General features: G+C 32.0%; 2 pseudogenes; one reads left to right on the top strand and one right to left on the bottom strand.

The window, feature by feature from the left end:
- The window catches only part of LOC112098026, a 205,229-nt pseudogene that overhangs the window by 14,390 nt on the left and 176,566 nt on the right, over positions 1–14,273 (bottom strand).
- On the top strand, positions 3,167–3,772 carry LOC112098338 (annotated as a pseudogene).

The following is a 14,273-nucleotide window of genomic DNA, read 5'->3' as shown; positions in this document are numbered from 1 at the left end:
CTAAAGCTAGCTACACACTGTCATGAGTTTATGAAACAAATTTTTATTACTAATATATACAATAGTATGAAGAAAATATCTCTGCACACACTGTTTGTCATACATATATCTAACTACCACAAATTTTTAACTTGTTCTTTCACACTTTGTTTCTAAAGTTCTTTCAGTGAACTACTTTCACACTAAGAAATGAAATAAAATGACCATTTTATTCTTGAATGAAATGAAAGACTATTTTATCCTACAAAAATTTTGAAAATAAAAAAATTATAGTTATGAGAATACCTTTGATTTTAATAGAAAAAAATCTCAAAATCTGAGATGTTAATTTTTATAATTATAATTTTTACTCGATACATTTTCCAATTTATAATTTTTTATTATTCAAAATTAGTTCAAACAATTGTTATTTTGGTGATTAATTTAAAAAATGAAAGTTGTTTGATAATTGTGACTGTACGATTGATAAAAAAAATGAAAATATTTAAGATGAGAATTACACATTTTTTAGGTCAAAAGAATTGAAAAAATCAATAATATTTTATCCATTAATTAAATAGTACGCGCATGTTGATTTTTCAATAATATTTTATCAATTAATTAAATGGTAATCATAGTTTTTTAATTAAAAATTTCGTGGGATAAAATGGTCTTTTAGATCACTTAGGGGTAAAATGGTCATTTTATTTTTTTATTATTGTCAAATTAGTCGATTAATACAAATTCAGAAATGATGGTGGTGCAAAGAACATGTTAAAATTTGGTGGTGTCTGGATATACATATGATAAAACAGAGTTGGTGAAAAGATAATTTCTCTAGTATAGATCAATAAGAAAGAGAAGAACATAAATTAAACTGAGGCATGTGCAGTTACAATGTCCTTAAAAAGGATTTGTCATTTTCGCAGTAGTACTTAGGTTATATTAGCAACTATCCCATAGGATATTACAAAGTCAAATGGTCTCTGCAACATAACCTGACTAGTCTTGTGAACTTCAAACTAGTGTTGGAAACTCCATCACGTGAAGTCTAAGATAGAAAGATTTTAGTTGAGAGAGGAGAGCAAAAAAATTACTTGGATTTTGGTGTGTTTTTAAAATGAAATTGGTTAAGGGCATTTACATCTAGAAAATGAAACACTAACTCTTAAATTTATTTTTAGAATTTAATTTCAAAATAAAATCTGTAACTTTTATTCACTTGTAACAACCTTTTAATGATATTTTTTTTGGTGCCTTTTATGTTGAGTGTTCTATTTGCTACTACTTCTCTATTCAGTCCACACAGTTGTGTTGAATCCTCTACTACTTTCAAAGACATTAGGCATTGTTTCAAGTCTTTTTGGTCACCAAACTTGAATTTTTTTTTTCCTCTGTTTATGATGCTCCCTATATGATAAGAGTGCATAATTGGGAACATATGTTTGTTTAATTCATAACATCTCAAGAGCATTACCGAAGAAAGAAAAAACAAGGAAAGCTGAAACCAGACATCATTGATTAAGATTCTGTGTACCAACTAATTAGCATGTCCATAGTTTGCATCATTATATGATTAATCTTAATTCTTATTGTTGCTTGCATTATTTTCTTATAAAAAAAATTCTTACCTTACAAGCCGCAAAAAATTAACATATTAATGCATAAACATTTTTTAAGTGATCAATTAAATATAAATATTATATTACTTAGCTGAATAACAAAAATAAAGAAGTATCTATATTTCAATTACAAAAACATATGTTAAATTAAAGTCAAACAAACTATCTCAAAAAAACTAAAAGAATACATCTTTGCATTTAAAAACAAACTTCAATTCGTTCCCTCCTAACAATTATCTTTAATTTACCCTCCAAAAGCATGAAAATCTCAATCCACCCTATTTGTTCTTCAAAAGATGAGCATAAATGAGGTGCACATTGATGAACTTTTAAATCATATTCTTAGCAATAAATGTAGGTAAGTCTGGACATTTTCAGGGGTTAAATTAAAGTTTAACATTAAATTAAATCAGACAGCTTAGTAATATAGGATTTCGATAATGAGGGTTTATTTTATTATTTTTCTTAGGAATCAATAATCTCACCCTAAAAGTAGATAGATTTAAAATTTAAATATTACAAATGGTACCAATAGAGTAATGTTGATTGGTTGATAATTGCTATTATTTAAAGAAACTGATTTATCGAAGATTGATTCGACGATGCATCTATAACAAAGCAGTAGGAGATACACACACCAAAAACATATGACATAATATTACCTATGCATAATGGATTAATGTTTTATTTTATTAAAAACACGAATTCAATTTCACAGTAATTGATCGTTATTGCAAAAGCACTCCTACAAGGTAAAATAAATAACTTATTAACAATATCATTTGCACCCCCCTCAGGGCAGGGGTATCGATAGTCTACAAGTGCTTTCTTAATCATCTCAATCAAACACTCTTCACTTGTGAGCCCTGAGCAATCAACAATGTCAGGTGATGCTATAGGGTTAATAGAAAATAAAGCCTCTGGCTTAGATCCTTGGCCAGTTCTACTAGCTGAAATAAGCATGTTTTTAGTGTTTGCCACTACAAGCAAAGCCAAAATGATGAAAGTAAGACTCTTTGACATTTTTTAATTTCTTAAGAGAATTGCAAACGGCTTAATTAGAATTGAAAGAGAAGTGGAAGAATCAGAAAGGCATGAGCCTCTATTTATCTAGGTGGATATTGAAAAATGACTTGCAGTGGCTTTAATGGAATTGAAAGAGTCCATAAATAAGTATTAAATAAATTATGCTTCATTTATTAGCGTTAACTATTGATTTTAATATCTTGTTGCATTATAAAGGTAATTTCAATGTACATTTAATTAAATTTATTGTTTTTGGCATTATTTTTTGTTTAGTTTATTATTAGATTTCTTTTTCTTTTCCTTTGAGTCATGTCCTTCAATGAAATTAACCACACTCTATATTTTAAGCAAGCCATTTTTTTCTTAATAAAAAACCATGAGTAATTAATCTTCCTTTTTTATGTGTACAAGTGAAGCCCCTCATATACATTCGCTGGCTAGCTCAATGTAACAAAATGTCAAAATTTCTTCCCACTTCACCTTTGTAGTTAAGCAGCCTTTGGATATTCACTGATCAAAACACTTCAAAAAAATTTGAAATGAATCTTGAATCATCCTTCTTTTCTACCTTCAAAAGTGCATCATCTATTCTCTTCCTTTTAATTTCATGCCTTGTTTTAAAGTTACTGCAATGTTTTAAGCAGTTTTTTTGTTGCTCATCATTTGCCCGGTGGCAGCAACATCAATACGATCATAGAGACTTTGGGTACGGGGCTTGATTTCGCAAAAGAGACAACAAAAAAAAAAAAAAACGTAGTGGCAAAAAGCATTGCTCAAGCCACTGATACTTACAAGTCACCAACTCATTTCTGCGTTGTGATTTGGCGGATGATTCGTCGATAGAAACTACTAGTCCTCAATCAAAGCTGGTTGGTCGTGCTCAAGGGCTTTACGGGTCGGCTTGTCAGCATCAACTAGGTATCATCATGTCCATGAGCTTTGTGTTCGTTGATGGTCCTAATAATAGCAGCTGTATCAGCCTTCTTGGCAACAACAGGTCGATTGTTCCTGTCCGTAAGATGCCCATCGTCGGTGGCACTGGCGAGTTCCTATTGACTGGTGGATATGCAATTGGTCAGATGCATCGAGCGAATTTTAAATCTGGTGACGCCATTATTGGATGCAATGTTATAGTTGTTTACTAAACCATGTAGGTGGAGTTAGATTCTAGCTGGTGATTTGATTTACAATGTTATAAACTTTATTTTTCACGTACCTATAATATTGTAAACTGATTTTTTTTCATGAAAAGTTCAAGATTCCTATATTGAAAAATTATTCCTATTTAGGTGGTTTTGTTATGTTTGTTTACTTAGAATGACAGTGGCTTGCTTCTGTTTAATTGATGGTGGATTGAAAAATAAACTTTTTTCAAAACTCGTGCTCTATCATTTAGTTTTTGTATTTCATTTTATGTTAGTTCACGCGTTTAATCATGTTTACCATTGTCACTAACTCATACATTCTCTATGAAATCTCCCAGATTTCTTATGCAAACTCAATGTCTCCCACGGAAACTAGTACCTTATCCTTGACCACCATTAGCACTACAGAGAATTCCAGGCTGGACAACCAAACATCTTTCTCTTGTAGGTCCGATAACATTAACGCAGTCGATCATTTTGGCTCTCCCAACCTATTCCATGCAGACCTTCATGCTACCTCTAAGTATTCGTAATAAAATTGATCAGATTTGCAAGCATTTTATCTAGACCGAGATTGACGAGACTTATCGCATACACCTTATTAAGTGGGATAGAGTACAACTCCTTAATTTATGTGGGGGCCTTGGCCTTAAAGATCTTAATCTCATGAATAAAGCCTTGCTAATGAAAATTGGTTGGGGTCATATTAAATCACCCCACAGCTTCTAAATTCAAGTATTGATGTTTAAATATGGCATTAATAAAGAAAACCTTCCTCTAAAACATCCTACTTGATATAGTTCTCCTTTATGAAAATTCATGGGAAACGTATGGAATGAGGTTCTCTAAGGGACTCGATGGGCTATTCGGAATGGGAAGTTGGCTAGATTTTGGAAAGATTATTGGCTGGAGGATGGGCTTTGGTTACAATCTTATACTTTCGGTACAATCACTGAAAACATATTAAATGAGTGTGTAGCTAATTTTATCGATAATAATGGTGCTTGGAACTGGGACTGTTTTGCTTCTTTTCTACCCCACCATATAATTTTCAAAATAGCAGGCACTATGCCCCTTTTTGTTAGCGATGAAGTTAACTGTTGTTATTGCGATCCATCGCGGTCTGGTTCGTTTAGCGTGAGGTCAGCTTATTTATCCCTCTTTAGACCGATGCTAAATGAAAATAATTCCCTTTGGGTTTTGATTTGGAGATTGAGAGGCCCCCAAAGCATTCAGTGCTTTCTTTGGCTGCTGATGCATAATAGATTGAAAAATAATGCTAAATTATCGCGAAGGCATGTGCTTAATGATAGTACTTGCATGCGGTGTGGGCATATCATAGAGGATGCTCTCCATGCAGTTGGTGATTATGTTGACTCTAAACGCATTTGGTTAGCCCTTTTTTCGAAACACACAAGTCATACTTGTTTTACATTGGATGTTCATGCATGGATTGTTTATAATATGAAAAACCACTTGAGGATCACTAATGAGAAGGATAGGTCAATGTTATTTGGCGTCATGTCTGGCGCATGTGGTATTGGCACAATGAGTTCGTTTATCCCCACAAATCAAGCAGTTGAGCTGAGTGTGATTTTCTTTAGGCTGAAGATAATGCTTATACTTTTATTTGATTGTTGTCATTAATCTGATAGAAGAAGTAAACACAATTTTTTTAAAAAAATGATTTTCAATTTGAGTTCAAAATTTTACTAAACTTTTATCGCTTAAATTTTTAGGGCCTAACAATAAACTGGTTGGGGGTGTGATTGACACTAAAAATTTTACATTTAATAAGGATAAAATTATTAGTTTTTCACTTATTGTGTTGATTAATGGGTTCATTATTTCTAAATTATTTTAATACTCCCCAAATTTATTTTATGTTAAATTAATTCGTAATTTGTTAATTTTTATCTTGTAAATATTTTTCAGGAATAAAGATGGACTTAGAATTGAAAGCGAGAACAAAAAAGAACTATTGGAACAAAATTGAAGAGATGTAATAATAAATAATCAATAAAAAAAAAGAAAAAAAAATAACAAAAGAACAAAAACATGTTGGTGATGGTCAGGAGGCCATTACACCTCCTGACCATCACACATTTCAACACACTTATATATTTTAAAATAATAATAAAATAATAAATAAATAATAAAATAAAGAAAGTTAAAGGCAATTGTTGCCTATAAAAAGGGAGGAGAAATTGAAGAGCAGGGGGAAGTTGGAGAGCAAAATTTGAGAGCTGAAGCCGAGATTGAAGATTTTCTTTGTTTCTTTGTTTCTTTTCTTTTCTTATTTCCGTTTGTATCAATTTTCTTTGTAATATATTTCAAAACGTTTATCAAATAAAAAGAGTGTTGTGTTTTCTTTCAATATGAGTAGCTAATTTTATTAAGCTGATGTGAAGAGTGAAGCTCAATGTTTCAAACTATTAATTATTATTATTTTCTCAAATGAGTTTTTTTAATTCTTTTCTAATTATTTTTATATCATGTTAATTTATAAATCTCACTGGATTTTATGGTATTTTGACATAATGTCGACACATTAATATAGTGTGTCACATTAGGTACTTTATTCTATATTTATCCACACATATAGAATTAAATGATATAATAATTAATTGGTAAAAGTGAGGTAAAATATAAATGAGAGAGTATTAAAATTATAGTTTGAATACAGAGAGTGGATCCTAAACCTTAGCTTATTTTTAAATTGATTTCAAATAATTTCTTTTCACCACAATTAATTTTCTTAGTTTTACTAGATTTAAAACTCCCTGTGGTTCGATCCCGGTCTCACCGGGTTATATTATAACTAGATACTCTTATACTTAAGAGTAACACACTTTTGAGTCGTGTCAAATTTTTGGCGCCGTTGCCGGGGAGTTTTCTAAATTTGATATTCGTTTGTCTTTACTTTACTTTATTTTTATTTTATTTTTATTTATTTTTGTTTGTTTTGTCGTTACCATCTTTCCATGATTCTATTTTATTCTCTTTTTGTAAAACTTCAGTTAGCACCCCTCTTCTTTTCAAACCTTAACATTATCTATAAAATTTATGAGAAACTTCATCTTAGCCAAAAAAACCTTTGCAAATCAGTCCCCAAATCAAATTTATTTCTTTAAATTTCTGTAATTTACTTTCCGCATTTATTTTAAATGGTCGATTCTACCGCATGACTGTTATTTAAATTTTATTAATTTATGTATTTTTATTTATATGGTCGGTTCTACCGCCTAGCATTTTAATTTCAGTTTATTTATTTTTGTGCATTAATTTATTTAATTTTATGTTTTATTATATGGCTGGTTTTAAAATACCGCCTAAACTGTTTTTTTTAATGGCTGGTTTCACCACCTAATTTATTTATTTATTTTTCAGTTTGTTTATTTTTATTTCGTATTTTTTTTGCTTATTTAATTTCCAATTTATTTTTATTTCTGCAATTTTCATTTAGCATTTTTGCATCATTAGTTTAGCACACATCATTAGCATTGCATGCGTCGTTAGCCTCGTACAAATAATGGTAGATTAATTAGAAAATCACATTTACCACCCTTAAATATGGCTGACAAAGGAGCTGAAAATTTTTCGGAGCACGAAAATGACCAAGCCTTGCAAAATCTTCATGAACAACCTAGGACCCTTAGAGATTTCATGCATCCTACTAGAACAGGGTCACCATCATGCATAGTTTTCCCTCCTGATGCATCACGTTTTAATTTCAAACATGGTATCATTCAATTTCTTCCTACTTTTCATGATTTTGAGTATGAAAATTCATATTTGCATTTAAGGGAATTTCAGGAAGTCTGTAACATCTGTACTGATCAAAATTGTAGCATGAATATAATCAAGCTTAAGTTTTTTCCTCTCGCTAAAAGATAAAGCTAAAACTTGGCTACAAAATCTTAGGTCAGAATCCATCAGAACTTGGGATGAAATGCAAGCACAATTTTTGAAAAAATTCTTCCCACCCCACAGAACAAATTCTTTCAAAAGACAAATCTCTTAGCCTATATGGCTATAAATATTGATTTTGATGATAACAAACCACATGTATTGATTAAGCAAAGATTTATGAATTGTGCTTTTATAATAAGAAAATGATGTTATGGAATTAAAGTATTGTGGACTAAAATGAAAGTATTTTAAAATCTTTGATAATGTTTTAAATTTCAAATTTGGACCTATTTGAAACTATTTAAATATTTTTGGATCATTCTATAATTTCAAATAGTTTGGGTGAAATCATAATTTCAAAAAGTTTTGGGATTGACAAAGCATTATTTAAAATTCTGAAATTAGACCTATTTGTAAACTTTCATAACATTTTGGGTCATAATATAGTTTTATAAAGTTTTAGGTTAAACTGTAAATTTGAGAAATATTTCACTGTAGCAGCCACTGTAGCAAGCGGCTTACCAGATATGGTAAACGGCAAACCGAATTTTGGGCAGTAAGCTTCTGGAGCATAAACAGCTTAACGGATTTCGCAAGCGGCAATCTGGATTTCAAAAGCGGCTTACCGGATATGAAAAGCGGCAAGCCGAATATTCTGAAATTCAAATTTTTGCCCTAACGGTAACATAAAAGCGGCTTACCGGATTCCTAAACGGCAAGCTGGTTACGACCAAAATGTGCATAACGGCTAGTTTTTTAGCTTAAACTATATAAACTCAAATCCAACTCATTTTCAAGCTCTCCACCAAGCATAAACAAAAAGCACACGAGATATCTTGAGCTTTCAATTTGCAAATCACAAAACATTGAATCATTTCTTATTCTTCATTTTTGAATATCTACTCTTTGAGTGAGTTTTATTGTAACTTTCATTTCTTCATCTTAATTGTAAAAGTTTGAGTGTGTGAGACACTTGAGTGAAGAGATTGGGAGGTAATCTCTTTGTTGTAAAGGTTCATTAACACCTTGAAGTCAATTATAAACGGTTGAAGCCTTGGAAATGCTCGGATAGTGAAATTCTCAAGCTTGGATCGCTTGGAGGCGTGGACGTAGGTGGGGATTGCCGAACCACGTAAAATTTCGTGTGTTTGTTTCTCTTCTCTCTTACTCATTTGTTGTTGTGCTTTTATTAAACTTATTGCTTTCAATTTTTATTAAGACATTAGATTGCTTGTTGTGTGGATTTGTTAGGATAATTATTAAAATTCGAATTCACCCCCCCTCTTGGGTTGCACACTTATATTTCATTTGGTATCAGAGCAATGTGCTCTTATTTAGACTTAACCGTCTAGAGCTAAAGATCAATGGTAACTCAAAATGATTCCACATTTAGGGAAGGACAATCCACCACTTGACCACCTTACTTTGATGGAAACGATTACCCATATTGGAAAACTAGGATGAGAATTTACTTGCAAGCCTTAGATTAGGAAATTTGGGAAATCGTTAATGATGGTCCTTTCATGCCTTTGACTAAAAATGAAGTCGGGGAAGATATTCCAAAACCTTCACGGGAATGGAATGAATTTGAAAAGAGAAAAACTTCTCTAAATTCCAAGGCCATGAATGCCTTGTTTTGTGCACTAGATACGAAAGAGTTTCATAGAGTGTCTAGTTGCGAAAGTGCTAATGAGATTTGGCATAAACTTGAAGTTGTTTATGAAGGCATGAACTAAGTAAAAGAATCTAAAATAAGTAGGTACACTCGACAATATGAATTGTTCCAAATGGAACAAAATGAGAATGTGTACTTTATGTGTACTAGATTTACAGACATAGTGAACACTCTAGGAGCCCTAGGAAAGACCTTTTCAAATAGCGAGAAAGTTAAGAAAATCATTAGGTCGCTACCTAAGGAATGGAGACCAAAAAGGACTGCCATTGAGGAAGCCAAAGATTTAAATGTATCACCTATTGATGATTTAATTGGTTCTCTCATTTCATATGAAGAAGATTTGGCAGCTGAAAAAGGGCATGAGGAAAAGAAGAAAAATATTACTCTTAAGGCCTCAAAACGTGAGAGTGATGAGGAAAGCGAAATGGATGATGAGGAATTGGCAATGTTGGCTAGAAGATTCAGAAAATTTTACAAAAAGAATAATGAGCAGAGAAAGTTCAGAGGCTACAAGAATAAGAAGGAGAAGAAGGAGCCAATCACTTGTTATGAATGCAAGAAGCCCAGACACATACGACCGAAATGTCCTCTTCTCAAGAAACTCAAGAAGAAAGTTATGGTGGCCACATGGGATGATAGCGATGAGGAAATAAGTGATGATGACATGGCCTTTGGGGAAGAATCATGTGATAAACTTGATGAGGTAAGTGTTCTTCCTACATATGATGACTTACATGATGCCTTTAAGGATTTACATGATGAGCTGATGAAGATTGGTAAAAAGAATATATGTCTTAAAATAAAGATGATAGAACTTAAAAATGAAATTGAATCATTTAGTGCAAAGATTACATGCCTAGAATTAGAAAATAAAACATTGCATGATAGCATTGCATTATTTGAGAATTCTAGTACTCCATATGAGCACTTAGAGTCACACATGAATGACTTGAAAAATGAAAATAAAATGCTTAGAAAGAAGAGCAATGAACTAAATGAAATTGTGCTAAAATTCACAAATGGGCAAAAGATGCTGGACAATTTGCTAAACTCACATAAATGTGTATTTGACAAAAGTGGCATTGGTTATAAACCAAATTTGAAACAAAAACTTTACAAAAGTTATTTTATGAAGAATACATCTACTAACAATCAAATTGTATGTCATTATTGTAATCAAGATGGTCATATAAAAAATAGATGTGCAGTGAAAAGAAATGCATATTATGGTGTGAAATGTGTTTGGGTTCCGAAAGGAACCATTGCTAACTCTCAAGGACCCAAGAAGGTTTAGGTACCTAAAACTTGAGATTTTCTCTACAAGGGCTTAAAGAAGAAGAAGAATAAGTGGTACTTGGATAGTGGTTGTTCAAGACACATGATAGGGAATTATTCTTGGTTTTCAAGTTTTACTAAGATCGAAAATGGTGGAGATGTATCATTTGGAGATAATTCAAAAGGAAAAATCATTGGCATTGGAAATTTTGGTAATATATCCTCTACTCTCATTGAAAATGCGTGTTTGGTTGAAAACTTGAAACACAACTTGCTTAGTATTAGTCAATTATGTGATAAAGGATATAGAGTTATCTTTGATGAATCAAAATGTGTTATTAAGAATGCATGTAATGAGAAAGTTTTGTTTGTAGGAAATAGATGTGTTAATGTCTATATCATTAATATAGATTGTGCATCGACAAATGATAAATGTTTCTCCGCATTGCATGATGATGGTTGGTTGTCGCATAGAAGATTAGGTCATGCAAGCATGGATTTGATTTCAAAAATTGTGAAAAATGATTTGGTTAAAGGTCTTCCAAAAATCAGTTTTCAAAAAGATAGAATTTGTGAAGCTTGCCAATTTGGAAAACAAATCAAAACTTCCTTCAAAAGAAAGAATCATGTCTCTATTTCAAAACTACTTCAATTACTTCACATAGATTTGTTTGGACCTTCTAGATATGCTAGTTTAAGTGGTAAATTTTATGCATTTGTAATTGTGGATGATTATTCTATATACACATGGGTATTGTTCTTAGCTAATAAGGATGATGCCATTGATGCATTTTGAATTTTCTATAAAAAGGTTCAAAATGAAAAATGTTATTCTATTACTTGTATTAGAAGTGATCATGGTAGAGAATTTAAAAATCATGCATTTGAAAATTTTTGTAATTACTTTGGCATTGAACATCAATTTTCATCACCTAGGGCTCCACAACAAAATGGAGTAGTAGAGAGAAAGAATAGGTCTATCCAAGAAATGACTAGGACCATATTGAATGAAAATTCTCTGCCTGAGTATTTTTGGGTCGAAGCCGTCAACACCGCTTGTTATGTTTTGAATCGTGTGTTGATTAGACCTAATCTTAATAAAACTCCATATGAGCTTTGGAAAGATAGAAAACCCAACATTGGTTATTTTAAAGTCTTTGGATGCAAATGTTTTGTTTTGAACACAAAAGATAATCTTGGTAAATTTGATTCAAAATCTGATATTGGCATTTTTCTTGGTTATTCAAACTCAAGCAAAGCTTATAGAGTTTATAATAAAAGAACTTTAGTTGTGGAAGAATCTATGCATGTTACATTTGATGAGTCTAATCCCTCCTCTACGGAGAAAGTCGTTGTTGATGATAATGCAGAAGAAGAACAACAAGAAGAAGCATCAAATGACAACCAAAAAGACGCACCACATGGAATTCAAGAGGAACATCATGAAGAAACAAATGTAGAGCAAAATGAAGGTACTTCTTAAACACTCCCTAAGGAGTGGAGGTATGTTTCCTCTCACCCTAAGGATGTAATTTTAGGAGATCCCTCACGAGGTTTTACCACTAGATCATCCATTAAGAACACATGTGAGCATGTTGCATTTATCTCTCAAATTGAACCAAATTCTTTATGGATGCGGAAAATGATGAATCTTGAATTATGGAAATGCAAGAGGAGTTGAATCAATTTGAGAGAAACAATGTGTGGGAATTAGTTCCTAATCTAGAACATCAATCCATTATAGGCACTGAATGGGTATTTAGAAATAAAATGGATGAATCCGGTGTGGTTGTAAGAAATAAATCTAGATTAGTGGCTCAATGTTACAACCAAGAAGAAGGAATTGATTTTGATGAAACATTTGCACCTGTAGCAAGGTTAGAATCCATTAGGATGTTGTTAGCATATGCATGTCATAAAGATTTTATTTTATATCAAATGGATGTCAAGAGTGCTTTCTTAAATGGTTATATTATGGAGGAAGTTTATGTGAAACAACCTCCTGGTTTTGAAAATGAAAAATTTCCAGATCATGTGTACAAGTTATCTAAGGCTTTGTATGGACTAAAACAAGTACCTAGAGCTTGGTATGATAGGCTTAAAAACTTCTTGTTGGATAATGATTTTTCAATGGGAAAAGCGGACACAACTTTATTTGTTAAGCATAAGAACCAAGATATACTTATTGTTCAAATTTATGTTGATGATATTATTTTTTGTTCTACTAATGAGTTGTTGTGTAAAGATTTTTCATCTTATATGAGCAAAACATTTGAGATGAGTATGATGGGAGAGTTGAAGTACTTCCTTGGACTCCAAATCAAACAAAATGAGGAAGGAATTTTCATAAATCAAGCCAAGTACATGAAAGATCTACTCAAAAGATTTGGTTATGATAATGGAACTGCAAAAAGCACTCCAATGAGTACCACCATCAAGCTAGACAAAGATGAGAAAGGTAAGGAAGTTGATATCAAGACATATCGAGGTATGATCGGATCCTTACTCTACTTGACTGCTAGTAGGCCTGATATTATGTTTAGTGTATACTTGTGTGCTAGATTTCAATCTTGTCCTAAAGAGTCACACATACTTGCTGTCAAACGCATTTTTCGATATTTGATTGGCACCATTAATCTTGGCCTTTGGTATCTTAGGGGAACTCATATTGACTTGTTATTCGGATACCGATTTTGCTGGATATAAGGTTGATAGAAAAAGTACTAGTGGAACATGTCACTTCCTAGGCCATTCACTTGTCTCTTGGTTTAGTAAGAAACAAAACTCGATTGCGCTATCAACCACCGAGGCAGAATATATTGCTGCAGGTAGTTGTTGTGCACAAATTCTTTGGATGAAACAAACCTTTAGAGACTATGGTATTAAACTTGATCAAATACCTATCTTGTGTGACAATACTAGTGCTATAAACCTTTCCAAGAATCCCATTCAACATTCTAGGACTAAGCATATAGAAATTAGACATCATTTCCTTAGAGATCATGCTAAAAAAGGAGATGTTGTAATTAAATTTGTTTCTACTGAAAATCAGCTTGCATATATCTTTACAAAACCTCTTAGCGAAGAGCATTTTATAAAGATAAGACATGAGCTTGGAATGATGAATGTTGCAGCTTGACTTATGTTTTAATACATGGCTTGATATGTTTGTTATTATATGGATTTATGCTTCATGAATTAGATAACTTGATATGCTTGTAATTTTATGATTTTATGTTTCATGCATTAAATGGCTTATTGAAAAGTTTTAAATCTCAAAATAATTTAAAATTAATCAATTTTAAAAGCCAATAATAAAATGGTGTGTGTAATACAAGTATAAGAGCTTGCCAAAATTTAATTAGAGCCAAATAGATTTCCAAGTCTAAACCGATATACCACTTCCTCTCATCCGGAAAAACGCTTTCTTGTTGATTCCTCTCGGAACAAATTTCGGATAACTGGATTTATCAAACCGGTAAGCCGGATTAGCTTTGGTTGCTCTCGGGTCAACATTCGAAAACCGAATTTATCAAATCGGAAAGCCGGATGTATTCTAGAGATCACTGAACGCAAACCGGTCAACCGGTTATTAAATCAGGAAAACCGGATTTGTTAAGCTTCCTCTCTGCCTCAAAA

This window comes from Citrus clementina, unplaced genomic scaffold, assembly GCF_000493195.1.
Source record: "Citrus clementina cultivar Clemenules unplaced genomic scaffold, Citrus_clementina_v1.0 scaffold_5, whole genome shotgun sequence".
Lineage (NCBI taxonomy): Eukaryota > Viridiplantae > Streptophyta > Magnoliopsida > Sapindales > Rutaceae > Citrus > Citrus x clementina.
Note: the sequence above shows the minus strand (reverse complement) of the source record. Positions and strands in the feature narration are given on the sequence as shown.